Source organism: Pinus tabuliformis, chromosome 9, assembly GCF_031772625.1.
Source record: "Pinus tabuliformis cultivar Carrire ecotype Pingquan chromosome 9, CPIR1, whole genome shotgun sequence".
NCBI classification, from domain to species: domain Eukaryota; kingdom Viridiplantae; phylum Streptophyta; class Pinopsida; order Pinales; family Pinaceae; genus Pinus; species Pinus tabuliformis.
Window position 1 is genome coordinate 419,354,179 of NC_142307.1, and position 19,977 is coordinate 419,374,155.

The following is a 19,977-nucleotide window of genomic DNA, read 5'->3' on the forward strand; positions in this document are numbered from 1 at the left end:
AATGTATGGTAGTGGGTGAGACACAGGTGACTTCTCTGGATGACTTCTCTTGAACATATCGGCGACACTGATGTGATGGATTGGTAGCATTAACCCCAAATGTGGATGGTATGGTGTGACCATGGTGATGTGACCGGTGAATGAAACAACCCAACCCGACTCGGACAGGGAGTGGAAGTGTCATGTTCAAGAGCAACTTGCTACCAACAAAGTTTCTTTGAGTTTTCTTCCCAATTTTTCCCCAGTCATTGCTGACCAGTACCTTTTTATTTTTGTCAAGCTTGAGGAGGATAACATAAGCTTTTTCTATAATTTTCCCTTCAGGCAAACCCATCGCTATGTTTTAACGAGCCTAGCGATAGTGAAACTCGTTCTCGTCTAAAGACAAGTTTGTCGCTATTAATCTTTTTAACGAGTTTAACGACAAAGATAACTCGGTCCTTTTCAATTTTAGAGAGTCTGAAAAGGAACGTAAAGGTAACTCCAGAATTCCTTTTTGGTCATCTAATCCCTTAAGTCCGAAAAAGTATAAAACAATAGAGAAGGGATGAATTTTCGATAGTTTTAACGAGTCGAACAAAACAAGCGCTCGATCTTTTTGTGTAATAATCCCTCAGGTCCAAAAAGATTAAAATCTAGAGGAGGGATAGCTCTTCCTGTCTCTTTAACGAGCTGGAGACGCCAATAGCTCGGCAATCTTTTCATATTTTACGAGTCAGTTGAAAAGAGCTTAAAGGAGACTCATCTTTTGAGGAACGAGTGATAAAACGGGTAGCAGTTGATTCCAGGTAAGGTTTGGAATTTTCCAATCACGGCAGTGTCACAGGGATGGCTAGTGAGATCACTCTTCGCAGCTGTTCCTCAAAATGGGTAAACAATCAAATGGAGGTGAATGATCAGCCAATGAAAGGTGGAGGTGACGGTGCAAACACGACCAAGGCTTTAACGGCTGAAGTACTACATTCACGATGATTATTTACCGGGGAATAGTTCATTTTTTAATGAGCTTAAACGCGGGTGGAAACATTTGCTCATGTCTTATGTTTATTTTTTAACGAGCTTGAACTATGTGCTAAAACTGCTCGATTAATCCAGTCTTGTGATAAGAATGTCTTACATAAAAACGACAACTTTTAGAGTTTTGCCCCACATCCTTTCTTTACGCAAGTTAGGAAACGACCAATCCTACGAGTTTAAAGGGTTAGAGGTCCTAAAAATTTAAAAAATAAATAGTCACTCTTTGCTTGCATTCCAAAAGGTTTGCATGCCCCCAGGTATAAAACAGAGTTTCAAGGTTACCCCTTCTTTAGTCCATTAAAACATTTGTTTTACCGAGAGAGGCCTACTTCTTACAGGTTACCAAAGATAGTTCTATTTATGGCGTAAACGAAACACTTCTCTGGCGATGTCTACCGAAATAAACAAAGGTGAGCGGCGATGCCCGCCAACTCACATAACTTTGACAAGAGAATCTTGTTCTAGAATAACCCCCTGTTCCAATCACGGACGGGGGTATAGACTAGTCATATTCTCCCGCGGAAACCTACCCTATACCCGAAGTTTTCCTGCCGAAGCAGACCAGGGTGCATGCCCCCTGGGTTTCAGTCATGTCCCTCCGAATCACTCACGCTCATCGGGAGGACGGACTGGAGATTGAGACATTTCTTGCATGAAAAGACCATTCAGGGATGGTATATTATTGGAGATCAGATGCAGAGCAGAATTAAATCAAATACACAACAGATAAATCAAGCACATAAAGACACAGAGAGTTTAACGTGGTTCACCCAACCAATCTGGGCTATGTCCACACAACTAAGGCATCGGCAATCTTATTAATCAATAAACAGGAGATTACATAAACTCTCACACTACACCCAGCTATCCGTATGACTACCTATTTTATAGCAAGGAGAATCTAACTGCCTCTCACATCAAATTTAGGATGCATTAATTTTCTCCCAACAACCTGGAGCTAATCCAACAACAGATTTTCTATTGTTGTCACACACTGGGATTTTTGCCTATTTCATCTAAAACAGAAAAATCTCAACAATCTCCACCTTGACAACAATTAGCCTGATGCCCTGTTTGTTTATTATTTTTATCTTTTCTGCAAGCCAAGAGAAGCCAAACACCAACGTAGCTTCTCTAACAAAACTGGTTTCGTGAACATGTCTGCACAGTTTTCCTTTGTATGCACCTTTTCAAGAGAGACTCCCCTTTCAGTGATAACCTGTCTTACAAAATGGTACTTAATTGGAATATGCTTTGATTTACTATGATAGGCCGGATTCTTAGCCAAATGTATTGCACTTTGACTATCACAAAGTAACCTGATGTTGTCCTGTAACCTACCAAACTCACCAAGCAAACCTTTCAACCAGACCGCCTCTTTGCAAGCATGTGAAGCAGCAATGTATTCTGCATCAGTAGTGGATAAAGCAACAATGTTTTGTAGCTTTGACATCTAGCTAATAGCTCCACCTGCAAGAGTAAAGACATACCCTGAAGTTGACCTTCTCTTATCCAAATCACCTGCAAAATCATAATCAACATATCCGCAAACAGATTCACTACTCTTATTGTAAGTAATACAATAACTACTTGTGCCTCTCATATACCGAAGCACCCATTTTACTGCTGACCATTGCTCTTTACCCGGATTTTCCATGTACCTGCTGACAACCCCAACTGCATGTGAAATATCTGGTCGCATACACACCATCGCATACATCAAACATCCTACTACATTGGCATATGGAATTCGAGACATATAATCCTTTTCTTCATCTGTATTAGGACATAAACTGGAAGAAAGCTTGAAATGGGAAGCTAAAGGGACTGACACAGGCTTCACATTATTTATACCAAACCTCAAAAGTAGTTTCTCAACATACTTCTGTTGTGATAGCCACAGCTTACCATTACTCCTGTCTCTGAAAATCTCCATGCCCAAAATCTGTCTTGCTGCTCCTAGATCTTTCATATCAAACGTCCTTGCCATCTGAGTCTTCAACCTGTTGATTTCTTCAATGATTTTGCTTGCTAAAAGCATATCATCAACATACAACACTAAGATAATTAACATGCCATTATTTAACTGCTTAAAGTAAACACAATGATCATATTCACTTCTTACAAATTTCTGACTCAACATGAAAGAATCAAACTTCTTATACCACTGTCGAGGCGACTGCTTCAGGCCATATAATGACTTCTTGAGCCTGCAGACAAATTTCTCATTGCGATGCTGAACAAACCCTTCCTGTTGTTCCATATAAATTTCCTCATCTAAATCACCATGCAAAAAAGCAGTCTTAACATCTAGTTGCTGTAATTCTAAATCAAGCAAAGCCACTAATGCTAACACAATTCTAATTGAAACAATTTTAACCACTGGTGAAAATATCTCATGAAAGTCTATGCCAGCTTTTTGAGAAAATCCTTTTGCAACCAGTCTCGCTTTGTACCTGTCTTCCATATCATTCACACCCCGTTTCACCTTGAACACCCACTTACATCCTACAGTTTTCCTACCTTTGGGAAGTTCAACCAGATCCCACGTGCCATTCTTACCTAAGGCCATCATTTCTTCCTTCATGGCTGCTTTCCATTTGTCACTATTTGAACCTTCTACAGCTTCCTGATAACACAAAGGTTCATCATCATTAGCGGTCAAAGCAACTGAATCATCATACCTTCTCGGAGGGCGTTTGATCCTTGTAGAACTCCTTAAGAATGTTTTTGGAGCTTCCACAATTGGCTGTCTATCATCTGTAGGAACTTCTTCCTGATCGCCATCTGAGACCTGTTCATGACCTCCATCTGAACCCTGTTCATGACTAGAATCTGAACTATGGTCATCATGACTATCATTAGAAATGCTGTCAAACTGAATGTGCTGGAAATCAGATACATCATCCTGTTTCAATCTACTATCTACATCTAACTGTACAAGAGAGGATTCATTAAACTTTACATCTCTGTTGATGATGATTTTGTGGGTAATAGGATCCCACAATCTATATCCCTTGTTCCATCACCATACCCAACAAAGACATACCTTTTCGATTTCGGATCTAATTTATTTCGCTGATGTTTAGGCACTAGAGCATATGCATCACAACCAAACACTCTGAGTTTAGAATAGTCACAAGGGTGTCCTTTCCATACCTCTTGCGGAATCTTGCAGCCTATCGCCGTCGATGCAGATCGGTTTATCACATAACAAGCTGTTGCCACTGCTTCCATCCACAACTCCTTTTGCAACCCGACGTTACTCAGCATACTCCTTGCTCTCTCTAGAAGAGTCCTGTTCATGCGTTCAGCAACTCCATTCTGCTGAGGAGTATAAACCGTGGTCTTATGTCTCTCGATCCCTGCATCCTTGCAATAGCTGTCAAACTCCTTGGAAGTAAACTCACCACCATTGTCAGTTCTTAAACATTTTATTGTTCTACCAGTGTTGTTTTCTACCAATGCTCTAAACTGCTTGAAAACTGTAAAAACTTCAGACTTCCTTTTCAACATGTAGACCCACACTTTCCTAGAAAAGTCATCAATAAACGATACAAAATATGACGAGCCACCATATGACGCTGTAGGGGCGGGACCCCAAACATCTGAATGGATATAATCAAGTATTCCTTTACTAGTATGTTTGCCTATTTTAAATTTTTGTTTACTTTGTTTTCCAAACAAGCAATGTTTACAGAAATCTAACTTTCCAGATCTTAGATTAGGCAGTAACTTGTGGTCAGCCAAAATTTTCAACCCTCGTTCGCTCATATGGCCCAACCTTTGATGCCATAGGCGAATGGAACTACTGCCTTGTTCAGACACCGACACATGATCTGACCTAGTTCTACCTTCTAATTGAAAAAGATTTCCTACCTTCTTAGCCTTCATCACTAGTAAGATACCTTTATAGATTTTCATAACTCCACCTTGAATTACAGTTTTATATCCATTCGTATCCAGTGCTCCTAATGAAATTAGATTTTTTCTTAGATCTGGTACATGTCTCACATCAGTTAACAATTTGGTTGTGCCATCTAACATTTGCAGTTGTATACTTCCTATTCCAATAATACTGCAAGTGACATCATTACCCATGTACACGACTCCATCATCAACTGATCTATATGTCTTAAACCAATCTTTATGAATACACATGTGGTTAGATGCCCCGGAATCTAACAACCAATGTTGATCATGTTTTGACACATTAACAGACAATACCTCATCACTCATACCTGAACCAGATACTGAACCTGTATCTGTGGCGTTGGCTTCCTTCTTTTCTGTCGAAGAGCCTTCTTTAGCAGCCTACTTTCGCTTCCAGCAATCCTTTTTCAGATGTCCAGCCTTGCCACAATGCCAGCACTTCACCTTTGTCTTCTTTCCTTTTGACTTTGAACGAGAGTCGCTATGCTTTCCCCCGGAGTGTCTCTCTCTTGAGCGACCTCTGGCCATCATTACCTCTGACGTAGAGGTGTCTGCATTCGACCTCTTCCTCGTCTCCTCAGACAACAAGGCTCCAACAACATCGTCAAACTCAAGAATGTATGCTGTACTAAAGCTTATGGAAGTAACAAAGTGATCCCAGGATTCGGGCAATGAACACAGTAGAGTTATTGCCTTATCCTCTGAATCAAATTTCACATCTAGACTGTCTAATTGCACCAGTAAGGTATTAAAAACATTCAGGTGATCAGTAATCGAGGTACCTTCTTTCATCCGCAAACCGTAAAGCTGCCGTTTCAGGAGAATCCGATTTGTCAAAGATTTCGTCATATACAGCTTCTCCAACTTCGTCCACAAACCAGCTGCAGTCTTCTCTGACACGGTGTTAAATAAAACATCATCAACCAAACACAAATGAATTCCGCTCAAGGCTCTTCCATCCAATTCATTCCACTCATCATCTGTCACGGGGGAAGGCAATTTGGACCTGCCCAACAACGCCTTTGCCATGCCCTGCTGTACCAGCAGATCATGCATCTTTACCTTCTAGATCTCGAAATTATTTTTTCCATTAAATTTCTCAATTTCAAATCAGGCACTCTGAGTTTTCGCCATCTCGTCTAAAACAAAGAATCTCCAATTTCAAAGAAGTTAAAAAAATAACAAACCGCGTATGCCTTAGTTTACTTTTAATCTCAATAAAAACAGTGTAAATATAAAAATTGGCGCTTGCTGATGATTTGGCGCTTGCTGATTACTACAAGAACCGCGCCATTTAAAAATCGCTTTAAGTGATGACAAAATGGCACGAGTATTCCTTGCAAATACGCGCTGAGCAGCAAATTAGCGCATTGGCGCACTTAATTAATTCGTATCCGCGCTAATTCAATTGGTTGGCGCGACTGTTATATTCAATCTCGCGCCAAGCAGAAAACGTATAAAAACAAAAAACGCACTCACCAATTTTTGGCGTGCTCTGACATTACACGTATCTGACATACGCAGGTCCTGGCAGCTCCAAACACAGCAGGACACCCACGCTGGTTCAATTCCACGCGGCTGTGTGAATGGTTTAAATCCACGGCTTTGGAAACGCTGTCACATACAGCGCGCAACAGCAGTCACCCTCAAGCCAGTTTATATATATCACGTGTGTAGATCATCTCAGCACTACGGTTCAACCAGCGCTGGCATAATCCTCTTTTAAACCTCCACGCGGATTGTAAAACACGTCCTCCACGCAGGGTTATAACAAATCCACGCAGGTTTATTCAGTTTATTGACCGCCGATTCACCTCCACACACCAGCATGTAAACGCAGGTATATCAGCGCTATTATGTATCACAAAATATTGTTGAAACGCACCAGGCACCAGAAATCAAAAAAACAAGGAATGCTTTATGCACACTCCAAGTCTCCACCTCCAGTACGCAAGTCCAACTCGCCTCGGTTCTTCGGCCTCCAGCAATCAGTTGATCCACGCAGCACACTCAGCACCCTCACACAACGCCTCCAACTTGCTCTGATACCAATTGTTGGAGATCAGATGCACAGCAGAATTAAATCAAATACACAACAGATAAATCAAGCACATAAAGACACAGAGAGTTTAACGTGGTTCACCCAACCAATCTGGGCTACGTCCACACAACTAAGGCATCAGCAATCTTATTAATCAATAAACAGGAGATTACATAAACTCTCACACTACACCCAGCTATCCGTATGACTACCTATTTTATAGCAAGGAGAATCTAACTGCCTCTCACATCAAATTTAGGATGCATTAATTTTCTCCCAACAACCTGGAGCTAATCCAGCAACAGATTTTCTATTGTTGTCACACACTGGGATTTTTGCCTATTTCGTCTAGAATAGAAAAATCTCAACATATATGACTATTTGATATGCGTGATCCGGGAAATGAAAGCTGGTCCACGAGCTTGACCACTCTTCCTTCGTGCGGAAAACACATCACTCTAAAGAGTGATGAGACAATGGCTCTCATGCAATAAATATAGTCTCGCCCAAGGAGTAGATTGTAATCCAGGGGACCTTGAACTACCATTACATTCATGTGAACGGTTTTCCCTCTCAATGTTATGGGCACATCGGGAAGGATCCCTAATGGTCGACTGGTTCCTTTATCAAAGCCTGTTAGATTTCTCATCTCAGGCAAAAGCGATGGCGAACCAAGCATTTTCCAAGCAGTTGAGGAAAGGATACTCACATAAGCCCCCTCATCTATGATGGTACCAGCCATAACCATTCTATATATTTGAACAATAATTCAGAATGGTACACTAGCTGGTAAACGGGGTCTGCCTAGATGATTCCAGTCGAAGGAGACAACTAGGTTGCTTGGAGTTGGGACCGAGTAGGCGGCCGGGTACGACTCTGACGAACTTCCTTCCTGTGGTAAAGGAACGGGTAAATTTCCCCCATGTTCGTTGGAGTCTGTGCTTATGAAAAGAATTTGGACGGTGTCATCCTTGTTCTCTTCAGTGATTGTATCATCTGAAGACGGAACCTCTGAAGGCAAGACCGGGTCAACTGCCGCCTCGACCTTTTGACTTTCGTCTGGTATGGATTCAGATGGTTCATCTTCAATGACAGATGCTTCGGCCGACCACCTGAGCGGGTCAGCCGGATTTTCGACTAGTGACGGACTCGGCAAGAGTTTTTTATATCCAGGAGGAAGTCGTAACGGTGAAACCGGACGATCATCCAAAACTCTTTTAGCTTCGTCTAAGAAGGGACAACGGTGAACGACATGATCGCCTTCACACAGTTTACAAGGAAATCTATATTTTCCTTTTTGTCCTGGGGCTTCACTTTCACTAGTTGACGGTGTGTTTTCAACATGATCATTAGAGGTTGACGACACCGGGTTGTGCAAACGAGGAGACCAGTCCCTTAAGATCTGAGGGATGCAGGGACAATCTCTGTGAAAATGGTCTCCTTTGCAAATGACACATGGCGATTTAGGCCTGGTCAGTGCAGTGTGTGGATTTTCGTTAGACGACACTCGTTTGCCCCCATTCGCTTTTGGCTCCTTCTTCTTCTTCTCTTTCTTCTTCTTTTCCTTCTTCTCCTTAGGAACTTGACTTTTGGCTTTACCAGCCCCATCAAGCGAAGAGGAAGGAGGAGAGGAAGAATTAGAGGAAGTAGAAGGTTGGTGGGTAACTCTGGACTTGTCTAATTGCTGATTCGATTGTTCAGGAATAGTGGTGTTCTGAACGACAGAGGTTGAGAAGAGCCATATAGGCAAACCAATCGTCAGTCCTGGAAGCGACAATGTGGCCATATGGGGTGCACCAATATCTCCCCAAGAGGAGAAGGGACTAGGATTTCCTCCAAGGGGAATTCCTTGGTTGGTGGACTCCATTTTCTCAACCCAAGATCAACGTAGGAAAGGGGATGAATATTCCGTTTAAAATAAATTTTTAGACGCTTTGACACAACTTGCTTTTTCAGTTTTTAAGAGTCGAGAAAAAACAAAAGATGACTCTAGTCGCCTTCGATTTTTAATGAGTCTGAAGTGACAAGTGCTCAGATGGACCTTTTTCGTTAAGGAGTCTGAAAAGGAACGAAAGGGACTACTCTGGAGATCTAGGTAGAGGGAGTACCAAACCAATCGAAAAACTGCATAATACGTTTTATGGTACGGCAATCAATCTTCCCGAATGCTATGTTCAGTGCATTGCGATCAATAGGGTGGCAGACACGACTTCCTAAGGATAAAGGATTTAAGGCTATAGGGGTCTCCCAAAATATACTCGAAGGTACGTGGGAGCACAAGTCCGTACTGGCACTTATCATCTCAAAGTGGAGGAATCACCCAACCATCAATGAGGACAACAGTTACCAGGATTTACGATGTCGGAATACGTCTCTAGCCCAGACCTCTAAATGTTGTGCATTAAGTTCCAAAGCGTTGTTAGATTCATTGAATTTATTTTAAGTTGATCTTTTTTATGAAGTTTTCCTTTCGGGTTCACCACGAGATGTAGATGTAATTCCTAAAATGCAATCTAAAGATGATAAACAAACTTTTATCTCTTTTGTGCAATGAAAATCCTAGCTCCTAAGGGAAAAGAAAGACACAATCTTTTCGCAAAGAGCAAAGAGCACACTGTAAATGAACTTTCCTAAATCAAGCCAAACAGACTGTCTATATGCAAATGCACATGCATGTATTTGTTTTTCAACTTTCTTAGTATTGATGCTAAAAAGAAAGTTGATGTACAATTCTGAATTTCTTTTCAAGCGACAAATATAAACAAGCACTTTTTCGAAATAAAAAAACAGAGATGATTACGACACGTTACGATTTTGAAATGAACACTTGTTCTTGACACTAGAAAATCACAAATTCAGACCAAAAGCAATAGTAACAGCATAATCGACCATCAACAGCAACTAAACTTTCTCCTATGATCGAAATCGACACTTACGACAGATGCAAATCAAAGGACGACAGTACGAATATTCTACTTTTGCAATGGAAAACTGTAAACAACTCAACAAACACATAAAAACATCTACAGTTCTTTTGTACAAAGGAGGCAGAATAACAGTAAGGAAAAGAGGCTTCAAACAGGCATATCATGATCACAGGCAGCAAAATTCAGGGATAGAACTGGAAAGAATGAAGCACAGGAACCACAGCTGCACAGAGCTAGTCTGATCAGCGCACCTGTAACACAAAGAATCTGAAATGCAGCGTAGGTTTCCCCTTCGGGAAGTGCGCTGAAATTCAGGATCTCTGAAAAGTACCTGCGCTGGGCCAGAAACGAGACTCTGTCCCGGTTCTGGGTCACAGTTTGCAGTTCAGCCCTTGGTTTTTGGCCGAGTAAAAAGCAATCAGTAGTGCAACAATCAGGGGTAGATCTAAGGAGGATCTAAGAGCTATCACAAGGGCAATCAGATAGTCTGAGCATCAGCTACTTAAATCATAAACAGATCCAGTGAATGGATTGAAGTAGTAGTTATCTACTTTGCATTTGTTATGGCAAATGCAGTTCGAGAGCTACTTATAAGTTTATGAAACAAACAACAAAGAATGATACACAAACAAACTAATTAGACATTCCCCAGTGGAGTCGCCATTTTGTTACAGGGAAAAGTGTCTATTTAGAACTGCTCTATCCCACTAAGGTGTGACAGCTGCCTTAGAAACAAATGGAGAAAAACTACTATTGTATTTCCTTTATGAATTATAGACAGAAGGGAATAGAAAGAACCAACTTGTGTCTTGCGCTAATCCTTTGATTCAATCCCTCTCTTCTTTGATAGTCTCTAGCTACCTACTCCCTTGTATGCCCAGCTTCACAAAGTACCTGTAAGATCATAGAAGAAGAGCACTATATAAAGACAAAGATCTATATTCATAAACAACTTAGGATCAGATTTAAGTTAACCACACAAAATGTAACAAGCATCAATGATACAAAAAGCATGGAGGACAACACAAATAGTTTTTATTGATAAGCAAGAAAAGATCCAGGAGGAGTTACAACCAGTGATTCTGACCCAGCATCAACTTCCCAGGAAAGAAGCCCCTCTTCACCTCAAACAAAGCATAAATCACCCAACAATCTGACGTATGTCTCTAGAAACCAACAACAATTCCTTACAATACGCAAAATTCCAGCCTTTGGATCTCTGAGATGAGGGATCCATATATAGATATGTGTAAGGAGGATGAGTCAGCTTATGATTTGATTAGTGTCTTCTCTCTATCAGTTCTTGCTTCCACTTGGAGACTGAGGGCCTCTTACTCATCTTTGGTCGAACTCAGTGAGGCAAGTGTCACGGGAGAAGATTCTGGAAGCTTCCATTGCCTCTCCACCTCGGGGAATGACACTGCCATTTGTCATTTCTCACCTATCGCACCCTACAGAAGGGATTTTTGAAATGCAACGCACCCTCACAGTGTATTTAGGTGCAATGCAACGCACTTAGCTAGTGGAGCAGCAGAAATGATCCTGTTTTGACCAATTCTGAGCAGTTTCTGGTGGAGAACTTCTGGGAGAAGCTGTAATCTGTTGACCTTGCTCCTTTAGGGCTTAGAACAACACTTTTAGGGACTTAGGAGCCCTTGGCTTATGGACATTTCATGCTTGGAGTTGTAAGGCACAAAAATGTCTATAACAGTTGCCCCCTAAAGTATGAGGCCGTTAAGCTTTTGGTGACGGGTGAAATGCTTTATTATGAGGATCCGAAGTTCTTTCAATGCTGGGAGGAGACCTGTAATAAGATACCATACAATACATTATCTTCATATTACTTTCATGATCTAGCTGAGGTGGGCATTCCCATGCTCAGCTCTATAAATTCATTTTCATGTACATAGGACAGACAATCGTCTGAGTGTAGACTGATGATTCTGATAGAGCCATCATCCTTTTGGTAGGATGATTATCTGTGCTGCAATGATGTACATTTGATGTCTTTATTTCCCTGAATATATATCGCAGCCCGGATGGATGAATCTAGATCGAGGGTCTTCAATCTCGTTCGATCTTTACTCGAAGTACAAGTCGATCCATGTGAGAAATGTTTTGAAGTCAAACATGGAAAGACATCGCTTGATTACCAGTCAATGATGTAAACTGTTAACAAGCGCGAGAGGAATCACCGATAATGATAATGATCCTCAAGGTACTGCAGTACAATTCACGTGGTGTGAATAAAGGACTTGGCGTCGAACACCACGCAAAATCTTTCGGTCGAAGGCCATTGATGTAAACCTATCGTCGGAAGTGAGAAACTTGCCATTGAGGCATGCAAGCTTCAAAGTACTAAATGGGGTGTCCCTAGATCAACTTCTTGGATAATGAGCTGATGTCGACAAGAAGTGATCCATCACAGGATGGCCTTAATGAATCCCACATCAATGACACAGAAAGGAGCAAATGATTTTGATGGAGGTGAAAACGATCTGGTGATATAATGTTCAGGGTGGCGGTCATGAAAGAATGGAATATAATGTATGGTAGTGGGTGAGACACAGGTGACTTCTCTGGATGACTTCTCTTGAACATATCGGCGACACTGATGTGATGGATTGGCAGCATTAACCCCAAATGTGGATGGTATGGCGTGACCATGGTGATGTGACCGGTGAATGAAACTACCCAACCTGACTCGGACACGGAGTGGAAGTGTCATGTTCAAGAGCAACTTGCTACCAACAAAGTTTCTTTGAGTTTTCTTCCCAATTTTTCCCCAGTCATTGCTGACCAGTACCTCTTTGTTTTTGTCAAGCTTGAGGAGGATAACATAAGCTTGTTCTATAATTTTTCCTTCGGGCAAACCCATCGCTATGTTTTAACGAGCCTAGCGATAGTGAAACTCGTTCTCGTCTAAAGACAAGTTTGTCGCTATTAATCTTTTTAACGAGTTTAACGACAAAGATAACTCGGTCCTTTTCAATTTTAGAGAGTCTGAAAAGGAACGTAAAGGTAACTCCAGAATTCCTTTTTCGTCATCTAATCCCTTAAGTCCGAAAAAGTATAAAACAATAGAGAAGGGATGAATTTTCGATAGTTTTAACAAGCCGAACAAAACAAGCACTCGATCTTTTTGTGTAATAATCCCTCAGGTCCAAAAAGATTAAAATCTAGAGGAGGGATGGCACTTCCTATCCCTTTAACGAGCTGGAGAGGCCAATGGCTCGGCAATCTTTTCATATTTTACGAGTCAGTTGAAAAGAGCTTAAAGGAGACTCGTCTTTTGAGGAACGAGTGATAAAACGGGTAGCAGCTGATTCCAGGTAAGGCTTGGAATTTTCCAATCACGGCAGTGTCACAAGGATGGCTAGTGAGATCACTCTTCGCAGCTGTTCCTCAAAATGGGTAAACAATCAAATGGAGGTGAATGATCGGCCAATGAAAAGTGGAGGTGACGGTGGAAACACGACCAAGGCTTTAACAGCTGAAGTACTACATTCACGATGATTATTTACCGGGGAATAGTTCATTTTTTAATGAGCTTAAACGCGGGTGGAAACATTTGCTCATGTCTTATGTTTATTTTTTAACGAGCTTGAACTATGTGCTAAAACTGCTCGATTAATCTAGTCTTGTGATAAGAATGTCTCACATAAAAACGGAAACTTTTAGAGTTTTGCCCCACATCCTTTCTTTACGCAAGTTAGGAAACGACCAATCCTACGAGTTTATAGGGTTAGAGGTCCTAAAAATTTTAAAACTAAATAGTCGCTCTTTGCTTGAATTCCAAAAGGTTTACATGCCCCCAGGTATAAAACAGAGTTTCAAGGTTACCTCTTCTTTAGTCCGTTAAAACATTTGTTTTACCGAGAGAGGCCTACCTCTTACAGGTTACCAAAGATAGTTCTATTTATGGCATAAAAAAAACACTTCTCTGGCGATGTCTACCAAAATAAACAAAGGTGAGTGGTGATGCCCGCCAACTATAACATAACTTTGACAAGAGAATATTGTTCTAGAATAACCCCCTCTTCCAATCACGGACGGGGGTACAGACTAGTCATATTCTCCCGCGGAAACCTACCCTATAGCCGAAGTTTTCCTGCCGAAGCAGACCAGGGTGCATGCCCCCTGGGTTTCAGTCATGTCCCTCCGAATCACTCGCGCTCATCGGGAGGACGAACAGGAGATTGAGACATTTCTTGCGTGAAAAGACCATTCAGGGATGGTATATGACTATTTTCTATGCGTGATTTGGGAAATGAAAGCTGGTCCATGAGCTTGACCACTCTTCCTTCGTGCGGAAAACACATCACTCTAAAGAGTGATGAGACAATGGCTCTCATGCAATAAATATAGTCTCGCCCAAGGAGTAGATTGTAATCCAGGGGACCTTGAACTACCATTACATTCATGTGAATGGTTTTCCCTCTCAATGTTATGGGCACATCGGGAAGGATCCCTAACGGTCGACTGGTTCCTTTATCAAAGCCTGTTAGATTTCTCATCTCAGGCAAAAGCGATGGCGAACCAAACACTTTCCAAGCAGTTGAGGAAAGGATACTCACAGAAGCCCCCTCATCTATGATGGTACCAGCCATAACCATTCTATATATTTGAACAATAATTCGGAATGGTACACTAGCTGGTAAACGGGGTCTGCCTAGTTGATTCCAGTCGAAGGAGACAACTAGGTTGCTTGGAGGTGGGACCGAATAGACGGCCGGGTACGACTTTGACGAACTTCCTTCCTGCGGTAAAGGAATGGGTAAATTTCCCCCATGTTCGTTGGAGTCTGTGCTTATGAAAAGAATTTGGACGGTGTCATCCTTGTTCTCTTCAGTGATTGTATCATCTGAAGACGGAACCTCTGAAGGCAAGACCGGGTCAACTGCCGCCTCGACCTTTTGACTTTCATCTGGTATGGATTCAGATGGTTCATCTTCAATGACAGATGCTTTGGCCGACCACCTAAGCGGGTCAGCCGGATTTTCGACTAGTGACGGACTCGGCAAGAGCTTTTTATATCCAGGAGGAAGTCGTAACGGTGAAGCCGGATGATCATCCAAAACTCTTTTAGCTTCGTCTAAGAAGGAACAACAGTGAATGGCATGATCGCCTACACACAGTTTACAAGGAAATCTATATTTTCCTTTTTGTCCTGGGGCTTCACTTTCACTAGTTGACGGTGTGTTTTCAACATGATCATCAGAGGTTGACGACACCGGGTTGTGCAAACGAGGAGACTAGTCCCTTAAGATCTGAGGGATGCAGGGACAATCTCTGTGAAAATGGTCTCTTTTGCAAATGAGACATGGCGATTTAGGCCTGGTCGGTGCAGTGTGTGGATTTTTGTTAGACGACACTCGTTTGCCCCCATTCTCTTTTGGCTCCTTCTTCTTCTTCTCTTTCTTCTTCTCCTTAGGAACTTGACTTTTGGCTTTACCAGCCCCATCAAGCGAAGAGGAAGGAGGAGAGGAAGAATTAGAGGAAGTAGAAGGTTGGTGGGTAACTCTGGACTCGTCTAATTGCTGATTCGATTGTTCAGGAATAGTGGTGTTCTGAACGACAGAGGTTGAGAAGAGCCATATAGGCAAACCAATCGTCAGTCCTGGAAGCGACAATGTGGCCATATGGGGTGCACCAACATCTCCCCAAGAGGAGAAGGGACTAGGATTTCCTCCAAGGGGAATTCCTTGGTTGGTGGACTCCATTTTCTCAACCCAAGATCAACGTAGGAAAGGGGATGAATATTTTGTTTAAAATAAATTTTTTAGACGCTTTGACACAACTTGTTTCTTCAGTTTTTAAGAGTCGAGAAAAAACAAAAGATGACTCTGGTCGCCTTCGATTTTTAATGAGCCTGAATTGACAAGTGCTCAGATGGACCTTTACCGTTAAGGAGTCTGAAAAGGAATGAAAGGGACTACTCTGGAGATCTAGGTAGAGGGAGTACCAAACCAATTGCAAAATTGCAGAATACGTTTTACGGTACGGCAGTCAATCTTCCCGAATGTTGTGTTCAGTGCATTGTGATCGATAGGCCGGCAGACACGGCTTCCTAAGGATAAAGGATTTAAGCCTATAGGGGTCTCCCAAAATATACTCGACGGTACGTGGGAGCACAAGTCCGTACTGGCACTTATTGTCTCAAAGTGGAGGAATCACCCAACCATCAGTGAGGACAACAGTTACCAAGATTTACGACGCCAGAATACGTCTCTAGCCTAGACCTCTAAATGTTGTGCGTTAAGTTCCAAAGCGTTGTTAGATTCATTGAATTTATTTTAAGTTGATCTTGTTTATGAAGTTTGCCTTTCGTGTTCACCACGAGATGTAGATGTAATTCCTAAAATGCAATCTAAAGATGATACACAAACTTTTATCTCTTTTGTGCAATGAAAATCCTAGCTACTAAGGGAAAAGAAAGACACAATCTTTTCGCAAAGAGCAAAGAGCACACTGTAAATGCACTTTCCTAAATCAAGCCAAACAGACTGTCTATATGCAAATGCACATGCATGTATTTGTTTTTCAACTTTCTTAGTATTGATGCTAAAACGAAAGTTGATTTACAATTCTGAATTTCTTTTCAAGCGACAAATATAAACAAGCTCTTTTTCAAAATCAAAAAACAGAGATGATTACGACACCTTACGATTTTGAAATGAACACTTGTTCTTGACACTAGAAAATCACAAATTCAGACCAAAAGCAATAGTAACAGCATAATCGACCATCAACAGCAACTAAACTTTCTCCTATGATCGAAATCGACACTTACGACAGATTCAAGTCAAAGGACGACAGTACGACTATTCTACTTTTGCAATGGAAAACTGTAAACGACTCAACAAACACATAAAAACATCTACAGTTCTTTTGTACAAAGGAGGCGGAATAACAGTAAGGAAAAGAGGCTTCAAACAGGCATATACTGATCACAGGTAGATAAATTCAGGGATAGAACTGGAAAGAATGAAGCACAGGAACCACAGCTACACAGAGCTAGTTTGATCAGCGCACCTGTAACACAGAGAATCTGAAATGCAGCGCAGGTTGCCCCTTCGGGAAGTGCGTTGAAATTCAGTATCTCTGAACAGTACCTACGCTGGGCCAGAAATGAGACTCTGTCCGGGTTCTAGGTCACAGTTTGCAGTTCAGTCCTTGGTTTTTGGCCGAGTAAAAAGCAATCAGTAGTGGAACAATCAGGGGTAGATCTAAGGAGGATCTAAGAGCTATCACAAGGGCAATCAGATAGTCTGAGCATCAGCTGCTTAAATCATAAACAGATCCAGTGAATGGGTTGAAGTAGTAGTTATCTACTTTGCATTTGTTATGGCAAATGCAGTTCGAGAACTAATTATAAGTTTATGAAACAAACAACAATGAATGATACACAAACAAACTAATTAGACATTCCCCAGCGGAGTCACCATTTTGTTACAGGGAAAAGTGTCTATTTAGAACTGCTCTATCCCACTAAGGTGTGACAGCTGCCTTAGAAACAAATGGAGAAAAACTACTATTGTATTTCCTTTATGAATTATAGACAGAGGGGAATAGAAAGAACCAACCTGTGTCTTGCGCTAATCCTTTGATTCAATCCCTCTCTTCTTTGATAGTCTCCAGCTACCTGCTTGCTTGCATGCCCAGCTTCACAAAGTACCTGTAAGATCACAGAAGAAGAGCACTATACAAAGACAAAGATCTATATTCATAAACAACTTAGGATCAGATAGTTAACCACACAAAATGTAACAAGCATCAATGATACAAAAAGCATGGAGGACAACTCAAATAGTTTTTATTGATAAGCAAGAAAAGATCCAGAAGGAGTTACAACCAGTGATTCTGACCCAGCATCAACTTCCTAGCAAAGAAGCCCCTCTTCACCTCAAACAAAGCATAAATCACCCAACAATCTGATGTATGTCTCTAGAAACCAACAACAATTCCTTACAATATGCAAAATTCCAGCCTCTGGATCTCTGAGATGAGGGATCCATATATAGATATGTGTAAGGAGGATGAGTCAGCTTATGATTTGATTAGTGTCTTCTCTCTGTTAGTTCTTGCTTCCACTTGGAGACTGAGGGCCTCTTACTCATCTTTGGTCGAACTCAGTGAGGCAAGTGTCACAGGAGAAGATTCTGGAAGCTTCCATTGCCTCTCCACCTCGCGGAATGACACTGCCATTTGTCATTTCTCACCTATCGCACCCTACAGAAGGGAGTTTTGAAATGCAACTCACCCTCACAGTGTATTTAGGTGCAATGCAACGCACTTAGCCAGTGGAGCAGCTGAAATGATCCTGTTTTGACCAATTCTGAGCAGTTTCTGGTGGAGAACTTCTGGGAGAAGCTGTAATCTGTTGACCTTGTTCCTTTAGGGGTTAGAACAACACTTTTAGGGACTTAGGAGCCCTTGGTTTATGGACATTTCATGCTTGGAGTTGTAAGGCACAAAAATGTCTATAACAGTTGCCCCCATAAAGTATGAGGCCGTTAACCTTTTGGTGTCGGGTGAAATGCTTTATTATGAGGATCCGAAGTTCTTTCAATGCTGGGAGGAGACCTGTAATAAGATACCATACAATACATTATCTTCATATTGTTTTGATGATCTAGCTGAGGTGGGCATTCCCATGCTCAGCTCTATAAATTCATTTTCATGTACATAGGACAGACAATCGTCTGAGTGTAGACTGATGATTCTGATAGAGCCATCATCCTTTTGGTAGGATGATTATCTGTGCTGCAATGATGTACATTTGATGTCTTTATTTCCCTGAATATATATCGTAACCTGGATAGATGGAACTAGATCCAGGGTCTTCAATCTCATTCGATCTTTACTCGAAGTACAAGTCGATCCATGTGAGAAATGTTTTGAAGTCGAACATGGAAAGACATCGCTTGATTACCAGTCAATGATGTAAATTGTTAACAAGCGCGAGAGGAATCACCGATAATGATAATGATCCTCAAGGTACTGCAGTACAATTCACGTGGTGTGAATAAAGGACTTGGCGTCGAACACCACGCAAAATCTTTCGGTCGAAGGCCATTGATGTAAACCTATCGCCGGAAGTGAGAAACTTGCCATTTAGGCATGCAAGCTTCAAAGTACTGAATGGGGTGTCCCTAGATCAACTTCTTGGATAATGAGCTGATGTCGACAAGAAGTGATCCGTCATAGGAGGGCCTTAATGAATCCCACATTAATGACACGGAACGGAGCAAATGATTTTGATGGAGGTGAAAACGATCTGGTGATATAATGTTCAGGGTGGCGGTCATGAAAGAATGGAATATAATGTATGGTAGTGGGTGAGACACAGGTGACTTCTCTGGATGACTTCTCTTGAACATATCGGCGACACTGATGTGATGGATTGGTAGCATTAACCCCAAATGTGGATGGTATGGCGTGACCATGGTGATGTGACCGGTGAATGAAACAACCCAACCCGACTTGGACACGGAGTGGAAGTGTCATGTTCAAGAGCAACTTGCTACCAACAAAGTTTCTTTGAGTTTTCTTCCCAATTTTTCCCTAGTCATTGCTGACCAGTACCTCTTTATTTTTGTCAAGCTTGAGGAAGATTACATAAGCTTGTTCTATAATTTTCCCTTCGGGCAAACCCATCGCTATGTTTTAATGAGCCTAGCGATAGTGAAACTCGTTCTCGTCTAAAGACAAGTTTGTCGCTATTAATCTTTTTAACGAGTTTAACGACAAAGATAACTCGGTCCTTTTCAATTTTAGAGAGTCTGAAAAGGAACGTAAAGGTAACTCCAGAATTCCTTTTTCGTCATCTAATCCCTTAAGTCCGAAAAAGTATAAAACAATACAGAAGGGATGAATTTTCGATAGTTTTAACGAGCCGAACAAAACAAGCGCTCGATCTTTTTGTGTAATAATCCCTCAGGTCCAAAAAGATTAAAATCTAGAGGAGGGATAGCACTTCCTGTCCCTTTAACGAGTTGGAGACGCCAATGGCTCGGAAATCTTTTCATATTTTACGAGTCAGTTGAAAAGAGCTTA